The sequence below is a fragment of the Eschscholzia californica genome, unplaced genomic scaffold (assembly GCF_041429995.1).
Source record: "Eschscholzia californica isolate CP2 unplaced genomic scaffold, dmEscCali1.0.p SCAF_1, whole genome shotgun sequence".
NCBI lineage: Eukaryota > Viridiplantae > Streptophyta > Magnoliopsida > Ranunculales > Papaveraceae > Eschscholzia > Eschscholzia californica.
Window position 1 is genome coordinate 23,872,724 of NW_028238198.1, and position 23,302 is coordinate 23,896,025.

The 23,302-nt window shown below is 34.9% G+C and overlaps 1 long non-coding RNA gene across 2 annotated transcripts; it reads left to right on the forward strand.

Annotated features, from left to right (window-relative positions):
- The first annotated feature begins 2,144 nt into the window (after positions 1 to 2,144).
- LOC147565280 (uncharacterized) lies at positions 2,145 to 6,024 on the forward strand. 2 transcript variants are annotated; one of them, XR_015237132.1, is made up of 6 exons: positions 2,145 to 2,176; positions 2,906 to 2,967; positions 4,642 to 4,774; positions 4,879 to 4,966; positions 5,087 to 5,221; positions 5,601 to 6,024. It is a non-coding gene; the product is annotated as an uncharacterized LOC147565280 (long non-coding RNA). The 2 variants fall into 2 exon arrangements; XR_015237131.1 differs by lacking the exon at positions 2,145 to 2,176 and adding an exon at positions 2,289 to 2,361.
- The last annotated feature ends 17,278 nt before the right edge of the window (positions 6,025 to 23,302 follow it).

Genomic DNA, 23,302 nt, shown 5'->3' on the forward strand with positions numbered 1-23,302 from the left:
TAAAGTGCTCGTGTTGCACGGATCCCCTTTTTGGGTGGTATCCTTTGTCTATTGAGAGGTTTAAGACGATGCAAACACGAATGGTAAGTGACGCTATCTCGTGGACCTCAAAATTGGTTATGTCCCTCCAAAAGGGAAGTTGTATTGTATGAATCTCTTCAACCGTGTAATAGGTTGACTTCAATTGTGTTGGTACGAAAGGTGTAACATAATGGACTGTTATTATTGATCTGTTGTTCGATACTTGGTTTTGTGTTGAATTGGTCTATTTAGACCTTAGGTAATTAGAAATCTACTAGCTGGGTTCTGACCCAGCCTACTATTTTTCAGGTGATAGAGATCGGGGAACGCCACCAGTTTGATCTCAGTTCGTCAACTCGGAGTTTCTTTCTTAGTGTTCGCTTTCGAGATTAGGTAGTTATTTGGATTTTCGCCTCCTAGACAGTTATTTATTTCATTCGATATTGTCCGACCTACGTGTCGATGATTTAGTAACATTGTTTGAGTTAAGAAAGTTTAATGGATTTCTTTTAGATGATTTATTGATTCTTATGAGCTTCACATTTGATATTATTTGTCTCTTTTGATGGGTATATCAACTATGTTTACTGTTCTGCGGAGAAATGCTTTGAGTTTAGGTTTTCATGGCGGCCGACGTGGAAATCTAGGCTTGGGGTGTTACTTTATCTCTCTCTCCCACTATCCCACATTATTTCTCTCTCGTTCCCTCTCTCTCTCACTCTCTTTCGCTCTCACTAACTATCTCGTTGTCGTTCTCACTCTAGATCTCTTTCTCTCCTCTCTCTCTTTCATTGTAGATCTCTTTCATCTCTCTCGGTGTAGACATATCTCTCTGTAGATTAGTTTCTCTTTTTTTTCTTTATCTCTCTTTCTCGCAGTCTATATTCCCTCCTCTTTCTTTTGCGGTATGTATAGATCTCTCTGTGAAGATCACAAAATTCGTGGCCACAAAACGTTTCGTGGCCATGAAAAGTTTCGTGACCACGAAATCCTTGAAGGGTTCCGCCAGATATCCTCGAAGGGTTTCGCGAAAAACCCTCCTCGAGGTATGGTTTTGGCAAAGGGATCACTTCCCTTCGCTAGATCAGTGTCTGTTTGAGAGAGTGAGATCGATCAATAAATAATGAGAGATCGATCAATAAACAATGAGAGATCGATCAATAAACAATGAGAGATTGAGAGAGAAACAGTGAGAGATCGAAAGATATAGATAGTGAGAACAATAGAGAGGGATAATGAGAGAGAAAGAGAAGGGGAGAGAACGAGAGAGATAGTAACAATAAGTGAGAGAGGAAGAGAGAAGAGAGAAGAAGAGGAAATGGTGGTCAAAATGGTGGTGGTGGGAAATTGTGGTGGTGATAGAGAAGAAGATGAAGATTAGGGGGCAATGTTTGATCAAGTTAATTTTTGGGTTAAAAAATAATATTGCCCCGAGAATGTACTGAAAAACATGGATTTCTAAAGAATTTATTCCCCGGAGATTATTCTTTACGCCCCAAAGCCGCGGCCAAAATTTAATTCTACCAAATCCAAAATATCTTTATGCGTATATAATTTGAATAATTTTGTTTTTTATTTCAACTTAGATACTTACTAATTTCAGTTTATTTCATATTTCAAATCACAAAGATTTCTTCCCTTAGGTGTATCCAAATCAATTTCATACCTAAAAGGCTGAAACAGAGTCAATTTGTTTGGAAAAACAACTAAAAACATCAACAAGTTTCATTACCAAGATGGAACAAGCAGCAGACTAAAACGGACTCCTATTTCAATTAAAATCATTGGAAACAAAAAACATATCACCAAAATGTAACATAATTATAAATTTGATGACTAAAAAGCAAAGATTAAAATGCTGAGTTGGGTTGGTAGAGACTTGAGGTCATCTGTTGCCCTTCAAATATCATGGTTCAACACGGTTACATTTATTATTCGCAACGTTAATATCTTTCTTTTTTTACATGCGTTAGACGTTAGGTTGGAAATTATTTCTAATTTTAAAAGTCAAAATTCAACTATTTCCTTGACTATATTAATTCCAAGATCTTTATTTAAAAAGGAAAAGAATATAAAAATATTTCTTAACATTCATGGTGCATAATCTTCTAGATGGATTTTTTTTTTGTTGCAAGATCTTTCAGATGGATCTTAGGTAAGAAGCAATCTCATTATAAATACTTTGTTAGGTTTTATTTGTTTTCATCAATCTCATCTTCTTCCATCAAACAATTCATTCTTTTCCCTTTAACCTTGGTAAAACAACTTTAGTTTTGCTACTTTATACATTCTTCATTGAAGGATTGAACGAAGACAAGAAAGGACTCCATCTTAGCCAAGGTTTCTTTTTCTCTTTCTTTTCTCTCTATTTTTCTTTTTTTCTCTTTGTTTTTAGTTTTTCTCCTTTTTTCTGTCGTTCATCTGTGTTTTGTTTTCTTCGTTTCATCGTCTTTTATCTTCATGACAAATAATTTTCTTTTAGGATGTTTTCTTAGTTGTTCTATTAGTAACTGATCTTTATATTTTAGTTTTAATGTTTTAGCAAGCTTTTGTTTATTTTGCTTAGAATTGGCACTTCCATTTGCTTGATTTGATTCAACTTATCTTCAACTTCGACTTCAAAGCTTTTTTAAGTTATTTGATGAATCAAACCAAATTAAAACCTTGTCAATTTTATACCCAAAGAACCCTAAATTAACTTCTGTTTTGGGTACATACTCATGCTCTCATCTTGATAACTTCTAGCAAAACGTTTCTTATGAACCTAGTTATATATATATATATACCATGGGAAATATTTTGTGAATGTCTTTAGCAGCGCCCTTTGTGTTTTCATTATCTTTTTTGGTCAATCCTCTTTAACTTCACTTTTGTTCTTGTGTAGGTTATCCACCAAATGGTTTAATGAAGGAAGTGGAACAAGAAAGCAATTAATCTAAAACCAAGGTCTGCATTGTTTTCTGACTTTTAGATTTTTTTCTATAATATACTATGGTTGTTTCGGCTATTTTGAAAATCAAGTTGGCTAAACAATTTTCGAACAAAACAAAATTAGGAAAAATCATTTGATAGGAAAGAAGATTTAATTGAAGTATAAAATCGTTTTTACTCAATCGAGATTTTTGGAATAACAGTCTTACTAATGAGAAAATTGTATATATAGCATATCACCTTATTTTCATACATTAAAATGGATTAGATTCTAACAGTTAAAAGCTGAATAAAAGTAGACCGATCTCTCAAAATTATATGTGGAAACCAAAGTTCCACACAGTGGCGAGGCCAGAAAATTTTGTCTCCAGGGGCACTTTATCGACTAATTTATAAACATATCTCTACGATGAGTTTTCATCATATGAACAAGTGAAATTACAATGTATAATAGTTTTAAATATGTATTTTCTAAATATAAATGAATCTGTCTCCCATTTGGTTGACTCGCAATCTTTGTAGTAAGAATATACATTTTCTCAGAAAACGTAGGGTTAATGCTAAGAGCAAATAAATCTAACGATAAGCGGTATTTTCTTAATCAGTTTTACATGATGAGTCATCATTTTCATCCGGTAACATTGTTGTTTAACTTCTTTTGAAAAAAGAAATAATAATGAACGCATTTAACTAATCTTTCTTTTTTCACTATGCCCTCATAAAAACCCTACTATAAAACCGTCGCATTTTTCTACTGTTTGTCCAATGAACATGAAATTTTATAGCTTTTTAAAAAATTGTCTCCTCTAGAATTTTCAAGAAATAACATTTCTCCAGATTCTGAACTAAAAACATGTTGAGACTAATTTTTAAACTAATAAACACTTTTTCGTATGATATGTAAGTGTTAAAGGCATCCCAATAAGTGTTAATGCCTCCCTTAAGATCAATAAAGAAAATCTTTCGAAACAATGGGAACCATGGTTCTTCCTATCCAAAACAATTATTACCTTTCCCGCCATCAAATACCTCTAAATTATATGATGCTTTTCCATATGAAGGAGGACAATAAGAAGTAGAAGAAGAAACATAAAAGAGAGGAACACAAAGAGGAAGTAGAAAAATAGGAAGAAATGAAAAACAACTTCATAAATTTTATTATTTAGAAAAATATCTGAAATTTTAATTTCATTTATAAAGCTTTCCCAGAATTAGTCTATCACTTTTTGTGCTGCATAGGATTTTCAAATATAAAACATGGTGACTCTATTTAAAGTTAGAGAAAAAGAGGTATCATAAATACTTTAAAGGAAACTTTGGTATATGTCAAAGATTTCTATATAGGGAAAATAAAATTAAGATTTTATAAACTCGTGTTAGAAACTGATAAAATAGACTTGAAAGGTTATGTACTCATTGAATATAAGGTACGTAGTATATATTGAAGAAAGAACTTCATACAAGAGTGATACACTTTGACTTTTTGATTTCGTAAAAGAGCCACATGCAAGTTCGATGAGAAATATCTATAAACCTTTCTCCAACAGAAAAGGTTCGTTACTTTTGGCTGAATAAAACCACCATTTGGGAATTAGTTCCTTAAGATCAGTTACAATTTGTTTAGATTGTTGGCTAAATATCATATCAGAATAATTTGTATGACAGTTTATGTACATTTTGACCTTGCAGGGTTTTTTGTTGGTTATATGAATTTAATTTCGCACAAAGAGAAAATGTCTGCTATCACTATATTTGAGCTTGATGAGGTCACCGATCCGATTCCAAACCATCTATTACTCTCAAAGATCAATTCTTGAAGGAGGTAAAGAACTACTTTAGGAATTAAGTTCTGATTTTGTTGTTGGGATTTGTTTGTTCTAATTTTGTTGTTGGGATTTGTTTGTTCTGATTTTGTTGTTGGGACAGAAAGAGGTGCTGGACTTCTGAAAGAGTTATTCATTCTGCAAACCAACAGAAGGAGAGCTGTCTGTGGAAGGACCACAACTACTAGCAGGTCGAGCTGCGAAAACACAATCAATATCTTCTGTCGTGCAATAATGGAAGCAGAAATGAGCGAAGAAGGTCAAATATATATTTGAAGATCTGATTAATTCTTTTGATGAAAATGTTTCAGATGAAGAAGTCTATGTGGAACCAAAGCCTAAAAGCTGTCTCAAAGAAAGAATTGCAGCAGCATACAAAGAAAGTAAGAAGCCCATACTTTTTAGTAACCATGTGTGAGACGCATGAATCTTGCAGATTCTGTTTGGTAAGCTTCTCAATTTATACTTAATTCTTTGAGATACTTACATCCGACCATCCGATGTACAAATTGACTATTCTTCAGATGCTTGCTTTTTCACTTTTGTAGTCAAACAACCAGATGACTACGTTAGTTACTCGAGACCTAAGGTTGGTCTCAGGCTTGGGCCCGGTGACAGAGCCGTGCTCAAGCTGAGTTAACCAAACACTGTCCGAGTTCACCTTTACTAGAGTAAGTAGGGAAAGGATTCCCTTGGTTTCAGTCCCTGGAGTCGAACTACTTAGCGTTTCTTTGGGACGACACCATGGATTAACAACAAGTAAGAGTATATGATTGGAGATATGTTAATGAAACTTCGATTTCTGATCATAACCTCATTATGCAGACAATCCCAACATGCTTCCGGAGGAAGTACCTTCCTAGAGAACGTGCAGAAATAAACCTTAACATGGATGGCAAGACATGGGGTGGCGATTACAAAGTCTACAAACAGAATACTTGTGTAGTCATTGAGGGTTCAACCGTTCAAGGTGGGTTGGTTTTGTCATGGACAAAAATTTGGATTTGGGAACATCAGAGTTGAATGTAAGAATTTTCCAGGTTGTGGAAGAGTTCACCCCACTTACCATTTGGAGAAAAATTAATGGAGGTAGGAACGAAAGAAGATCAGTTGATGATAGAAGATCGAAAAAAATATGAGTTGGTAGTTATTTTATGACTTAAAAGTGGAAGAGTTTTTTATTTGTGTTTGACTGCTCAGAAATGTTTAAAACAATTTTTCTATGGAACTTGGTTTGAACTCCCTTTCTTAGATGCTTATGTTTGTCGTGTATGGTGTATTGGTTCAACAGTCAAACGTCGCATGTCACCTACCCGAAGTTACAATATTATGGCCTTCGTTTTTATTTGAGAACAATCTTAAAACACTTTCTCTCTGAGCGACGAAAGAAATATTAGGGAACAGAACACCTCAGTGTTTTCTTATTCTCCTAACTGGTAGCATTGGTTGTCTAGAACAGATGGTTTTCATAGTTTAGTCTCCTTAGCTAATGAAATTTGTCTTCTATAACCAAATACCCTCTTCCAGTACTCTATGAATGTATTCGGAGATAATTTTTTTCCACGAACTAAAAAGAATATAAAAATTGTGAGCAAAAATTACAACTCCTTGTCCATATAAGTTTTTAATGTTCTTTGAAGTCTTTATCAAATTTTATTTTCAATTGCAATTTTATCTACAAGAACTACATTTTACCTACAAACCAAACTGCATAGACTTCCAAAGAAGTTTGGAGAGATTATGGGAAAAGAATAAAAAGAGTTTGTCTTATTGATTGGTCCAAGTACAACAAAATAAGGTACTTTTGGTGACGGCAATGGTTTGTGAAATAACTGTCGGCATATGACTTATTAACGACGCAACAAGTATGAAACCGTCGATATCTTATTTATCGGCGACTATTCCTGCGGAAAACTGTGTGGGCCAAAATACGTCAGCAGGAGCACTCCCAGAAATCCACGATTAATGGGCTTACACGGTGACCAAGCCCATGAATTAATAACTAATGGGTCCGACCCACTAAGCTTCGGGCACCCCGAAGCAACGTCAAGATACACAAGTATTTACAACCCTTAATAAAGAGGTTCGTCCTCACCAGCAGACCTCTCGTCGTATTTCCGTTGAGGACTCGTTGCCGTCATTCGAGGTGACAATATCCCGGATATACCCGTTAGGGGAGTTACGATATTCTTATTTATGGTGACAGCTCTAGCGTTACCACATTAAAGAGTCAACTCACTGTCAGGTGACAGTCGACCGAGACACTATAAAATAAGCGAGAAGAAGATAATACAGATCATCTGATTATGGGCAAACACATCAAGTATTGGTTTAAACATCATCGCCTGCTATCTAAACCACCCACTTTCTCTCTCATAGAGTTTTGCTCTTTGATAGAATCTCATTCGATCACATAGGCCTGCTTCCTTTCACTCATATAAATACTGTTACGGTCTAACATTCGAGGTGAAGACCTTATCAAATACCGTTCACAAAAGGTGCAGGACCTTATCAAGTATCGCTCACAGAGGGAGCAAGACCTCATTTATCAAGGTATAGGGTCTTATTAAGTACATGACCTTTGATGAGACAAACACATACTTTCCCGTGAAAGTACAAGAAAAGGACTTATTAAGGGTTTGTCTTTTTTCTCTCCCTCCTATAATCACTTTAACAAGGGTTCGCCTACTCCATCAAGGGTTCGTCTACTTGAATGGTTCGTTTATTTTTTAGGGGTCAAACCCTTCCTACATCACCCACGTGATTACCTGAAAGGGTTGACTCACTTTATCTCTCCTGGAGGTCAGACCCTTAACATATCACCCACGTGATTATTTATAAGGTCAGACCCTTAAAGCTTTCGACTTATTTACGGTATATACTTGATGACCTGTTATATTCTCCTTTCTTTTTCTAAAATATATTTCAAACTAAACTTCCTTTCTCCCTATCTAACGAACCAGCAAATTTAGAGAAGAAGTCCCACAAATCTTGGAGACCAATTGTTTTTTGATTGCCGGCAGGAGGAATGATTACGTGCGTCTCGAGACAATGAAGGAAAGTGAGGTGGGATCGTTGATGAATCTGTGTGTCCTGAAAATAACCTGCTGCTCACAGATCCACACTCTAGCACCATCGGATTGAGAGGGACTACCGAAATCTCTGTTCCACGAAGTAGAGGATCATATGTTGTGGTACTACTGCTGACTTGGTAAACCATACTTGACTTCAACTTTGACTTAGGCTAATCTTCTCATCCGGACTCCGATTCGACCTCTGTTTTCTCCTACGTATTCGTCTCAGACTCTTCTTTTCCTCGGAGTATCAACGTTGACCAAAATTACCTGACTACCATAATTTCCCAAATGACCAAAATGCCCTCAGGAGTGTCTTTTTCTCGATTTTATCCAATTTCACGCTCAACTTCTTAGAAAACACCTGAGCAAAAGAAACAAGCAAATCATCAGAATAATTGCTCGAAATCCCTGCTGTCCCTGCCAATAGATTGTGGTGCCTATAGCAACATCACAAATCCCCTCTAAAACCTTACTTCCCCTACCTTATCTTCCTTATTTTTCTTTTAGCAAACCGTGAGTTAGTGAGAAAAAGAGGGAGGTTGGATGTTCTAGTGAGTGGAGGCCAAGAAGCAAAAGAGGAAGATCAAGGTGTTGGTGGGTTTTCTTTGATTCTTAGTGTGGGAGTTCTCTTCATTGGTTTGCTTTTGATATAAGGTAGGTTTCTATCTCTCTAGGGCTTGAATAGCCATTTTTATAGAAAAACCTAGACAAACTAGATGACACTACAAACCCTAGATCTTGGTATTACTAGCACATATATTAGGATTCTTTAAACATATATACATATATATTAGAAGTAATAGATTTTTGCATTTCGACAAACTCATTTTTAGGTCACTTTGAATCTCCTCTATGTGTTAGATTTTAAAGGATATTTGCCCCAATGACATACTTGATGAACCATAAAATCTCTATTAACATTCTCATGCTACATTCATGTACTAAATGATAATTAGTGCTAAACTCCTTTATTTGCCATGATGTTAGCATATAACTCTTAAAATTAGATGCCTCTCATTATTGGACAACATCTTTTATGTAGATACATGAACATGTGGTAGAACTCAATATGATATGAGAATTGTAGGCTATTATTATACATCGATTCATTACTTGCAAAACGTAATAGACATGAAATTCGTATGTCGTAATAGATTGGCGAATATGATTTTGATTTATGTATGTTGTGGTGTGATGCTATTATATGTGTGTGATGAGACGGAGTTGGAGGAGGTTTGTAGGAGTTTTGTGGTTGGTTCGACCCTCTCTACCAGATGTGGCCTAGGTATGGAGTGTATGGGGTCGACGCGAACACAAGGGTAACCTTGTGGACCACACTCTTATACAACGTGAACACCAACTTGTCATATCGTTTTTGGTTGTTTACTACAAATGGTATGATGTTATTATGTATGTGTGACGTGATGGAGTTGGCGGAGGATTGTAGTAGTTTTGTGGTTGGTTCGACCCTCTCTACCGGATGTGGCCCAGGTATGGAGCGTATGGGGTTGGCGCTAACACAAGGGTAACCTTGTGGACCACACTCTTATACAACGTGGACACCAACTTGTCATATCGCTTTTGGTTGTTTGTTACAAATGGGGTTTACTTTATTTTAACCGTCACAACTCAGATACTATTTTTGGACACCTTTATATTATTTTGAAATTTGACTACGAATAGCCGAAACCCGGTCATGAAGACATTGAAGAAACTCCATTGCTCTATCTTGATTAGTCCGATCAATCAAAGATCGGCCATGCCCACAAATACATGGTTTTGTAGTCATATTCATCTTGGAGATCTTTGAGATTAGTAAAATAGGTTGAAATGTCAAAACCTTCTTGTTTAAGACATGAAATAACTCTCTTTAGCTGGAAAACCTTAGGAGCACTCGTTTGATGAAAACGATCATAAAGATCCTTCCAAATATCGGAAGCATTATCATCATAAAGAATGTGGAAGAACGTAAAGACGGATCAACTGAATTCATAAGCTAACTAGAAACCAAATCGTTACATCGTCCCGATAGATGTAAAGCATTAGGATTGGTGGGTTTAGAGATTGTCCCATCAACAAATCCTAGTTTATCCTTAGCTCAGAGAGCTTTGATACCTCGAGACCATGAGGAGTAATTGTCGCCTGTTAGAAAAGGCGTAATTAAGATAGTGGTGGGAGAATACGAGTGATAGATATCAAAAGGTCCACCAGAATTAAGAATAGTAGCATGAATAATTTTAGAAGTACATCATTAGAAGTCATTGTGAAAGACAAAAATGGCTCTTACACCATGTGAAGACGTATAAACCTATTTATTTGATCAAGAGAGAGAATTCGAGTGAGACCTAGAGAGAGAGAAAGAGAAAGAGAGAGGGAGAGAGATCGAGTGGAGTAGAGTAAGATGAGATAAGGAATGTATGAATACAAAAACTTTATTAATTCTCTCTGGTATGTATAATACAAGATGTATGGGTTCCTATTTATAGGAATACATATGAACTAGGGTTAGGAGATAATACCTCAACCATGTTAATCTAAGTAATGCTTATCTAATTAATACAACAATCCTATAGTAAAACAACTCCTAGAGGACCGGGTCCACTCGGTTTGGCGAGTGGAGTGGACCGGTGGACTTCCTAATACCTAATACCTAGAGATAGCAAAAACTCAAAAATGTATCACAAATGTGCCACTTTCCTTTACGACGAGTTTATGTCCGGTCTTAATAAATGTTTGAACAAAATATTTTAGAAAATTTATGGCTAAGAAGTTTAGCTTGTGTAAAATATTCAATTACTTCCAGAAAAATTCCAAAATATGTTAGTGCCCAATAATTTTAATCATTCTATAACAAGACAGCTTGGTTGTGACTAGGACAAACTAAATAAGACGAAAAAAGAATAAAATTGTCAACTAGATTGGAAGATGACACCTTGTATTTAAACCTCCATAAGAGCTTAGATGGAAAGGCATTCCATAACCCTCCAACTAGACATTCCATAACCAATCCCATATAATGGCATTCCAACCACTTATTCTCCACAAACCCTCATAAGTGCTCTGACATAATTTTAATGGTTTCTTAAACATCCTGTACTCCAATAGCTAATTCATCTAATCCAATGAATCAAAAAATTCATACAACACCAGAATACAACTAATATGAATGGTTGAACTTCTTAAAGGGTTGGAGCAAAACACAACTCATAAAGTTATGTTTGTGTAATCCCTTTTTTACATTCGAGTTTAGCATTTTGTGAACAAAAATTTACAGATTGATGATAAACGAAAGAAAAACGTTGAACTTCTTAAAGAGTTTGAGCAACCCACAACTAATATGAATGTAGTTGTAGCGAAGAGGCGTAAGAACTTTGATGGAGAAATTTTCTTTCATGCCTTATGATGCTTGGATGATCGTGATGGTAAGTGAAAAACACTAACTTTATCTTAATGGTTATGATGCAAGGAAATTTGAAATCAACTCTTTTAATATGTGTGAGGCCCCAAGTCCCAGTATCCACGTCGGACGCCATGAAAACCAAGATATAGAGCATTCTGCCACGAAATCACAACATAATAAGAAAGAAAGCCAAATAACTGCTCATGGAGCTCAAAAGAAATCATAAACCAAACTAACGAAGAATAAGTTGACTAAAGATGTTTGGAGTATCCGATTACATCAATAGATAAATGAGTCTGAAAGGAAATACTACGAAACTAAGAAAGAAGACCAAACAACTACCTAATCTCGAAAGGAAAAAACTACGGAAAAAAAAAACTCTGAGCTGACGAACTGAGATCAAACTGGTGGAAATCCCCTGTCTCTGTCATTTCAAAAATAGTAGGCTGGGTCAGAACCCAGCTAGTAGATTTCCAACTACCTAAGGTCTATATAGACCAATCTAACAACAAAACAAAGTATCTAACAGAATAAAGATAATAACATAGTCTATGTTTTACCACTTTGTAAGCAAACACAACTAAAGTCAACCTGTTACACGGTTGACGAGATTCATACAATATAACTTTCCTTTTAAAGGGGTATAACTAATTTTGAGGTCCACGAGATAGATTCACTTTGCATCCGTGTTTGCATTGACTTAAACTTCTCGATAGACAAGGGATACCTCCCAAAAAGGGGATCCACGCAACATGAGCAAAGTGCAACACGAGCACTTCACATACGAGCAGGAGGCGAGCTAACCTTTAGTTGGTAAATTACTTCTCAAACTTGAAGTATGTGGTCCACAAGAATGAACTTGCATCGATCACCCTGTCGAGCCAACCACCAATTACTTATGAATTACAACCGTCAATCCATATTAAAACTCAAGCCCTTGGTCCACTGGGTTGTCTAATATCACATTGACAAACCCGTGTTTGCATCGACACACATGTCGAGCCTACCAGTCTTAGTGCAGTCCATTAACAAAACTCAGGATCATAGTCCACTAAGTTATCCAATATCACATCAATAACTAGTGTTTGCAATCGACCCACATGTCGAACCAACCATTCTTAGTTCCGACTAGCCTATGCTTTTTAAGTTAACAACCTAAAGCAATATATCGCACCCAAATATTGATAGAATTCATGCTCCAATTCTCATATATATCATCTCATACAATCAAACCAGTCAAACATTATAAGTATTAGTTATAATACCACTATAACCTATTACGATGAGTTTACTTTCATAAGTATGTCTAGAGATGCAAAATACAACATCATATATATATATATATATATATATATATATATATATCAAACATCAATTACATAAACACAAATAATTCTTAGCATCCAGGCTGTTATCCGGGTGTATTTATACTCTATTTATATAACCTTAATAGTCTAGGTTGTTGTCCGGATGTATATATACTCCATTAATATAACTATAATGGTCTAGGATTACCATATTGTTGTTAGAAATAGATTATAATCATAATGGGTGTCTATTGTATCACTAATTGGGTCTAAGTTGATGATAACCTAGCAAACATTGATAGTTTAAAGCTATTATAGTTCTAACTATTCAAAACTAGGTTTAAAATTGAATAAGGATATGCAAACCCTAGGGAAGAAGAAACCTACTTGATATGGAGCACAACGAAGAAGAAAACCAATTCGGTAGCAAAACCCTTTGTTTTTCCCTCTTAGTCTTCACTTTCTCTCACTTGACCTTCAATTTTCCAGTCAAGAACCTCTCCCACTCCGACTATCGGGTAAAGCAACAGGGAAAAGAAAATACAAGAGTTGGGAAGGGTTTTAAAGAGTTATAAGGGTGTTGTTATTTGCATCCTCGTTTTTGCTAACAACACCCCTATAAAGTGAGGGTGCTACAATATGTCCATGAATATGTAAATTTAGAAGCTTCCACTTGTGAATACTTTGCTAGTTAATTGGAAATGCCACAATTACTATATGTTTCTTTTAAAACGCTCTTTAGACAATTGAGTGACATTCTCATATGTTTCTTGTAAAGTATTCTTTTAAAAATTGACTGGTACAAGAACTAGCAATCTCATCAACCACCAGGAGAAAATAATGACACTATCACTCTTCGAGTCTTCGTTATGCTTTGCAAACATATGTAATTGAAATTTCATATCATAAGTTGAAGAACTATTTCAAGTTCGAAAGTTTCATTTATATAATATTCGAATGTTTATTATTTTGTCTTGCAGGTTAAAGAAATAATGCATCACTCAGTATAAAATAACAAGTACCTAGCCTTAGGAGCACTCAACCGAAGGAAAAAAAAACACTCAAACATTTACTAAACCATACAAATCCAGAAGTTCGATTTTTAAGCATTGTTGTCTCTCCTAGAGATGAATATGCAACGAAAAATTGCTCTATGCCTGTAAGGTTGATTTGCATGAATGTTTGTATATCAATAAAAAAATGTAAAGCTTTTTCCGATAGTTTTTTTCTACTAATTTCGGTTGTGATGATACTTGTGGACATATATAATATCAAAAAAAAAATGACAATATTTAGAGCTAATCAAAGGTAGTTTAGAAAGAATTCAAATTCTTTTGTTGCAAAAATATGGCCAGATGCACCTCTTGATTTTTGTTTAGTTCTTTCTGTTTTCTATAAATATAATAAGAACTTGGGTATTTTGGCAGCAACCGTTAAGGTGGTTCAATATTCACCCTGCAAAACAAGAAATCACAATGGTTAGGAATCTCATTTGAATAGAAAAGTACATAAGAAAGACTAAAAGACTTTAAGAAATTGTAAGTTAATCTCTTCCTTTACGATTTTGTCATGCACAGAGTGCTTTACAAAATAGTTCGTGTCGGAGGCACGGGTCATGCCTAGTTGATTACAAAAAGAATTACCAAATGTATTTTTAATATAATTTCAACTTAGATTCTTATTACTAATTTCAGTTCATTTCTGATTTCACATCACAAGGATTTCTTCCCCAAGTTGTACCCTAATAAATTTCGTACTTAAAAGAGAGTCAAGTTATTTTGAAAATGTACCAAAAGAATCAACAAGCTTCAGTACCAAAAATTGAACAAGATTCAGACTAAAATGGACTCTTGTTTCACCATTATCATCTATGCAATTCTCATATCCTTCTGGTATGATTTATTGTCTCAACAACAATAAAATAAATGGTTAGCGATAAATAAGAAAAATGTTTGTAAATTCAAAAAAGAAAGGTTCAAATACCTTGTAACTTATCAATCACAATTGACCAACCTTACCAATCTTTTATTTGCATATATCTTGATCAAGGGGTTGATAATTTCTTCTTCCCTTTAATGACAGAGCAATTCGTGCTGGTAACGTGTTGTGAAAAAAAAAGAGGGAAGAATAAATACAATGGAAATATAAATCAAGAGATAGAGACAAGAAGAACTTGATTTGTATTCATATGTTTGTATATAATGTTTCTATTTTGGTACATTAGCTAGACACCTCTTTATATAGCCCTTTGAATAGATATACACAACTAATACAAAGTTACATATAATCAATGGTGCTTGAATATAAATAATAGTGGAGAACTTATGATGGTGGGCGTTACAAAGTGTGTGTTGGAATCGGTATCTAGCTCAAAAGCAGCTGGACCGGTTTTTTCTTAATTTGATGTACCTATATTCATCAAAAATTCGACAAAGACATCTCGTTGGATTCGTCTCGTCGAGCTCTTAAATTTAGACTCCAATTTTGTCCCAGTCCGATTCCGTATGATTGAGTTATTACAAAATTAGTTTGGTATGGATACCATGAACTCTAAACCGAGATTTTGAGTTAGTACCACATTTATGATGGAGGAAATGTGTCTATTTCCTTAAATAGAATCTTCCATATATTTATGGTATGTTGGTTGAAATAGAAAAGTGTTTCGCGTGGTTTGCACCACGCAAACCGCACACGCGCGGGGCGTGGGCATTTTAGAGGTGCCCGCACGCACTTTGCACTTCGCATCGTTTGACTTTACGGTCATAGATTTGATCCGACGGTCAGGATGGTTGGCGCTCTTAAGATAGATCCCTTGATGATCTAACGGTGGGCGTTCAAGGCGCGAGATCTTGATAGATCCGTTGAGATATAACGGTCAAGATGGCACCCGAAAACCAAACGTCAAATATGATTATTGGGAAGCATCCATTCGTCTATAGGCACCTGTCTCAAGTGTCACCAATACTTCTATAAATACCAAACAGAATCCAGCAAACAAACATACGAAATTTTTTTTGCATTCAAAGTTCATTAAGAATTTAGAGTTTTAAGAAGTCACTTTCTTCTGGTTCTTACTGCTTGTTCGAAGTTCGCACGCTTTCAGAAAAACGAAGTACTCTTAGTCGTCATCCTGAAAGGTATAGCCGTTGTATCCTGAGAGACAAACATCTGACTGGTTTTAGTACTAATACCAGGGTGTTCACTGTCTTAAGGAAAGAGACAACTCGACTCGGCTTTTCTCTCTTTCTCTAACCTTTTAATTATCTTTGTTTTAAATATACTGGTTTTTTTATTTTTTAATCTGTTTCAAATACAATATTATTTTTTAAACCTAAAAGTTATCTCTGAATTTATTTCAAAAAGACACAGTAAGGTGTATCCTTGTTTTTATTAAAACAGGAACATAATCTTGGTTTTTCATAATACCAGAGAAACAACAGTGTGGTGGGCATCCACCATAAATCAAATATTTGTAACAGAAATTCAATTTTCTGGATCTTCGAATATCTTGAACTTTTGTTCATCACTAGATCTTCGACTTTTTGATCTGTCACGTTATACACATAACTTATTATCGGCGATAAATGAAATGCCATTTTCAATAAGTTTGAGTTTTCTTTTTGAGTTTAAATTCTAGGTATCGAGTAGTTGTTTATTTTAGTGGAGAAGTGTGCTCTAGGGTTTTGGTTTGAGTTGCATTTTTTTAAACTGCAAGTTGTCTGGACTCTTGTGATCCATTGATCTTATGGGTCAACTTGAAGGTTGTAAACACGGGTAATTTATATTTTGTACATAAGGCAATATCCTGTGGTAATGGTGCACCACTCGACTTACTTGTGCAAGATTGTCCCTGAAGATAGTAAAAACTCTAAACATATCACAAATGGTGCCACTTTCCTTTACTACGAGTTCATGGCCCGTCTTACTAAATGTTTGAACAAATGTTTTAGAAATTTTATGGCTACTGAAATTATGGGATGTGAAAATTTTATTACTACAAAATCCAAAATATCTTAATGCATAGATAATTGGAGTAATTTTGTTTTTGATTTCAACTTAGATACTTACTAATTTCAGTTTATTTCTAATTTCAAATCACAAAGATTTTCTTCCCTTAGGTGTGTACCCAAATCAATTTCATACCTAAAACAGAGTCAATGTAGGGGGTCATCTAGGTATTTTTGACAAAGTAGGGGGCAGGAAACCCCTCACAAAGTTGGGGGCTATTTGGGAAATAACCCTTTTTTCTTCCTAGTCCATTATGTTCTGCAAAACCCTAGTTGCAAGCCACTTGGGCACCGGATCGACATCTCTGTGTTTTTGTAGTTTAGTAACTCCCTAACTGCAAGCAATTATGGATAGGGGTGAACATCGGTTGGATAACCGACTTTTTCAGCCAATCCAAAGTCCAAACCGAAGGGTTCGGTTTTTCAAATCTAAATCCGAACCAATCCGTTCATGGTTTGGTTCGGTTACCGATCCGAACTATGCGTGGACGGTTTGGATCGGTTGGATAACCGAACCACCTGTGATATTTTACCATACATAAAATTTCGCAGTTTCGACTTAAAAACGTGGAACTAACTTAACTATTGAATTAAGCTACAACTCTCCACGCCATTTACTTCTGTTACACATGCATTAAGCTACGATATTAACAAACATGGAACTAACTTAACTATTAAATCTCAACCGTTCATCGTTCCTATCATTTATATTTATATATATAATATATAAAAAATAGCAATAAATGGTTTGGTTCGGTTTGCTCGGTTATCCGTCAACCAAATCCATAAACCGATCCAAACCACTCGGTTTTGCCATTTTAACATCCGAACCAATCCGGAATACTATTGGATCGGTATCCAAACCGTTGAAATCTGTTTGGATCGGTCGGTTTGGATACTAAATGAACACCCCTAATTATGGAATAGTTTTGATTCCTTAACCCTAATAGAAATGAACAATGGAGATGTTCATTTAGGAATTACTAAAGGTGCTCGGGCTTCTTACGTTTCACACCCCTTTATTGTGTTAAAAAGGTGCCTACACCAAAATTATTGGGTGCTTTAGAATTTTATCCTCATATTTTGGAATGCCATAACAAACACAAAGTATTTTGGTTTTCTTTCCCATAAAAAAATGGTTTTCACACCAAATATTTTCACACGTATCAAACGGATCCTTAGATGTATTTGTAATTTCAATGAAAATATATTTTGATCACTTCAAATATCGAATAATAAATTGACAAGAAAAAATTTACTTCAAATAATAAAAAGGATTTTTAATATCTTTCTATTAAAAATACATTAAGATTAAATCACATCAAATTTTTTTATTATTAAAAATACATTAAGGAAAACTCATCACCAAAATAAAACTAAAAAACTTAGACATTGGTAGAGACGTGGGGCTATTTGTTGCCATTTAAATATCATAATCTTGCACGGTTACATTAATTGCTCGTAAATTTAACATTTTTCTTTTTAAAAAAATTTGGTCTAAACAAGTTTCTCAAGATCACATGCTAAGTCTTACATATTTTCTACTTTTAACAAGATGAAGTTTGACTCTATTTTTTCATCTGACCGTTCAAATGCGAAGAATTATAATTTAAAAAGGAAAGAACATGACTACATATCTTACTAAAAATCCTTAAGTCAAATGATATGGAAAATCGTACCTTTATGTAAAATTGCATATTTTCCAACAAAAGGAAAGAACATGAATGCATATTTTCCAACTCTATCTCTATAGCAGATTCTAGATGGATGTTAGGTTTGAAACAAGCTCTACAAATACCTTGTTAATTGCACAGTTACATTAATTGCTCGTAAATTTAACATTTTTCTTTTTTAAAAAATTTGGTCTAAACAAGTTTCTCAAGATCACATGCTAAGTCTTACATATTTTCTACTTTTAACAAGATGAAGTTTGACTCTATTTTTTCATCTGACCGTTCAAATGCGAAGAATTAAAATTTAAAAAGGAAAGAACATGACTACATATCTTACTAAAAATCCTTAAGTCAAATGATATGGAAAATCTTACCTTTACGCAAAATTGCATATTTTCCAACAAAAGGAAAGAACATGAATGCATATTTTCCAACCCTATCTCTATAGCAGATTCTAGATGGATGTTAGGTTTGAAACAAGCTCTACAAATACCTTGTTAATTGCTCGGTTACATTAATTGCTCGCAAATTTAACATTTTTGTTTTTCAGAAAATTTGGTCTAAACAAGTTTCTCAAGATCACCTGCTAAGTATTATATTACATATTTTCTACTTTTAACAAGATGAAGTTTGACTCTATTTTTTTTCTTCTAATCGTTCAAATGTGAAGATTTACAATTTAAAAAGGAAAGAACATGATAAATATCTTAACAAAAACCCCTAAGTCAAATGATATGGAAAATCCTACATTTATATATGCAAAATTGCATATTTTCCAACAGAAGGAAAGACATGAATGCATATTTTCCAACCCTATCTCTATGGCAGCTTCTAGATGGACGTTAGGTTTGGAACAAATTCTATAAATACCTTGTTCGGTTTCTTTGGTTTTATGAATCTCATCTTTTCTCATTAGACCACTGCATCCCTTCTCCTAAGGTGTTTTTTTTCTTTCTTTTGTTTCTTCTCTTCTGCTATTCTTTTTTATCTTTAGAATTTTTTCATTTTATTGTGTTGTCTTCATGACAATTTTTTTTCTATTAGGTTTAGTTTATGAGATCTATTAGTAGTTCTTTCTTTATATATTTTAGTTTATAAGTTTTAATGTTCTTCGAAGTCTTTATAAAATTTTATTTACAATTGCATTTCATTTGTTTGATTTGATTCGATCTATCTTCTACGACAACTTGAAAAGCCTTTTAAGTTAGTTGGAAAATCATAATCCTATCTTATAAATGTTATGCGTAAAGAACACAAAATCAATCTCACTTATTTACTAATATGCTAATTTTAATTTCAAAACCAAGTCAAATTTTATTTCTCTCTAAAATACAACTAAAATTAATTTCATGACCTAAATTAGAATAATTGACATTAATTGAAACGAAAATTTTCGGGAATCTCTTACCAAAAATTCCTCTTTTCTCAAAAAGGATCTATATATTAATGCTATCACGTTTCACCTCCCTGGTTTGCATGGATTAGAAAAGATTTGGAGTTCGTCCTTGTTAACACATAGTTTGCATAGATCTGAACTTAATTTACACAAAATTATTGACCTTTTTAATCCATTTTTTTTCACATAGTACTTCCATTCAGAAAACTTCATGACCCTCTCCGTTTAAAGACGGAGGAAAATGTGGCCCAAATACTTTTTGATTAGCTTAAATGTATGTAAAAGATTTTTGTGGGAAGATAAAAACAGAATTAGAATTTTGTAAACTCATCTTACAACCTCATAAACTCACTCACTAACACTTTTGATTAAATCAACTAAATATTATATTGGAATAATTTGTACTTATTCTCTTCATGCTCTTTTTTTCGTAAAAGTTTTGCATTACTTTGACAGTTTATTCATACATTTTGACTTTGCAGGCTTATAAGTTGGTTATATGACTTTAATTTCTCACAAAGAAAAAATGCCTGGTATCACTACATTTGAGCTCGCTGAGGCTCGTCATAATGATGTTGTAAGGTCACAGATCCAATTCCAACCCGTCTATTATTCTCAAAGTCAATACAGGAAGACGGTAAAGAACTACTTTTTCGATTTAGTTTTGATTTTGTTGTTGGGATTCGTTTGTTCTAAAGTCCTGATATCTTCGCTATTGAACTTAAGCCTTCAGTCACACCCACTGTTTCTTTTGTTGTCTAAATCTTATATTTACATGTAATGTTGTGATAAATCTCATGTGTTGGATAGGAGTAGTTGGCACATCAAGTGTTTTGATAACAGGAATACTTGTTTACCCAAATGAAATATTTATATCTTTGTTGATATACTAAGTTGCGTAGTGTTTTCATCAAAGTACAATCTGAAAATTTTCCATACGAATTGATTTGGTTGATGGATTGGAAATGCAGAAGGATACACTCCGAGGAAGTACCTTCCTAGCGAAAGTTCAAAAATAATAAACCTTATAGTTGACGACAAGACATGGGGTGTCAAATACAAGCTCCAGGAAAGAGAAACCTTGTGTAGTCATTGAGGGTTCAGGATGAGCTGATTTTGTCATGAAGAACAATTTGGAAATCAGAGATGTTTGTGCATTTGAACCTTCTAAGCAAATACAACAGAGTTGAATGTTATAATCTTCCTGGTTGTCCAAGAGGTCACCCTCGTTTACCATTTGAAAAAAAATTAATGGAGGTAGGAACGCAAAGAAGATGACTTGATGATAGATAAACATATACTGTATCTTAGATAAACATGTTCAAATTTCTTTATGTATGTCTATATATACTTGTATTTGATTTTACATGAAATACCAATAGAGAAATTATTTTAAATCTTCCAAGTCTATCTCGTCTTCCTCTCTGTCTCCCTCTCGGTTTCTCACCTCTTACTCTCGACTAATACTCGATCATGAAGAGGGTTACACCTCTTCACATAACTCTCTTGTTTAGATTTTAATATCAGTTATTTATGGTGTATTTGATTCAACAATCGAACTCAGCATGTCACCGAGGCAAGTTACGATAATAACTAGTTCAGGCCTTGGTTTTATTCGGTCATCATGGTAGAACGCTTCCATACTGAGCTACAAGAGAAAGACTAAGGATTAGAACCCCTCAATCTTTTTCCTTATTTTGTTTTTATATGCTAGAATTGGTTATCTGGAACAAATAATTCGTAGTTTACAGCATAAGAAACACCAAACACCTTTTACCCATTTCCAACAATGAATCAGAACTCCATATGGGAAACAGAAGCAAGACTTTTTGGACACTTTAGCTTTCGTTAATCTCTTTCCCGATGTTTGTGAATAAGAGATTTCTATAAGTACTATGCTCTAGTAATATTCACCGACTCAAATTGAAAAATGGCACAAAAAAATAATTTTTAGATACTGGGAGGAATAAACGAAGTCGTTTGGATTTCATAGTGTTCATTTCACTACAAAAATGGAGATTTTTAGCGACGCCTTAAAACCGCCGGTAATGTAAAAAAACCATCACAGAAATTATTTAGTGACGGACCAGAATCCGTCGTGGAAGCCTCCGTCGGGGATACTTTTCGCGACAGTTGATAGCGACGGGGTTGTAAATCCGTAGTTAAAAGATATTATTAGCGACTGTTTGTGTACAGGAAAAACAATCGCTTCTGTAAAGTTGCGACGGCAGAAAACCGTCGGTGATATGTTTTGATTTTCCAAAAAAAAAATTGTATTTCGAAACAATATTTCTTTACAGTTCTTCCACCTGACTGAGATCCCCAACTACCCCAAGTAAATAGTTTTTCTACCCATTTAGGATATACAAGTCTAGCGTTTGTTTATGTTTTCGTGTTTCTTGAGCTTAATCCACCTGAGTCTGTCTGTCTGTCTGATTTGTTTGAATTTCACTTCTTTGAGCGGCTACTTGTTCTAGTCAACAGTCATTAATTAGGTTATTTTATATAATGGCCTAATAATGTATATATACTATTTTTCATATTTAAATAAGCTCAATATCTCTAAACAAAAATAAATAAATAAAACAAACATTCTGAAATATAATGTGACTCGAGTAATTTCGATAACACGTTGTTCATATAAAAATTACAATTTTATCATACATTCCATAAAATTGTATATAACATTAAGAGTCCATTTTACCAATTTTATCATATACTCCATGAAATATAATATGATAAATTTGCAATTTTAACTAGGAGTACTAACATTTTACCACTAAAGCAAATTGCAAAGCTTCCGAAGAAGTTTGGAGAGATTATGGGAAATAAATGTAACGCCCCAAGCCTTAGCAGTTGCCGATATTGTCCCTGCTTTAACCACCTCACACAGGTACGGGGTTTTGTCTTTGGCGAAGGCACCACAAGCCTACCCAAAAGGCCTCAGTACTTACTAAGCTTGAGCTTACACATATAGCCCAGTCTCTGGACACTCTTGTGAGCAATGTGGGACTATTACAATCCCCCACCCTTATCGAAGAGCCGTCTTCGGCTCTGATACCACTTTGTAACGCCCAAGCCTTAGCAGTTGCCGATATTGTCCTCGCTTTAACCACCTCACACAGGTACGGGGTTTTGTCTTTAGCGAAGGCACCACAAGCCTACCCAAAAGGCCTCCGTACTTACTAAGCTTGAGCTTACACATATAGCCCAGTCTCTGGACACTCTTGTGAGCAATGTGGGACTATTACAATCCCCCACCCTCAGCGAAGAGCCGTCCTCGGCTCTGATACCACTTTGTAACGCCCCAAGCCTTAGAAGTTGTCGATATTGTCCCTGCTTTAACCACCTCACACAGGTACGGGGTTTTGTCTTTGGCGAAGGCACCACAAGCCTACCCAAAAGGCCTCGGTACTTACTAAGCTTGAGCTTACACATATAGCCCAGTCTCTAGACACTCTTATGAGCAATGTGGGACTATTACAATCCCCCACCTTCAGCGAAGAGCCGTCCTCGGCTCTGATACCACTTTGTAACGCCCCAAGCCTTAGCAGTTGCCGATATTGTCCCCGCTTTAACCACCTCACACAGGTACGGGGTTTTGTCTTTGGCGAAGGCACCACAAGCCTACCCAAAAGGCCTCGGTACTTACTAAGCTTGAGCTTAC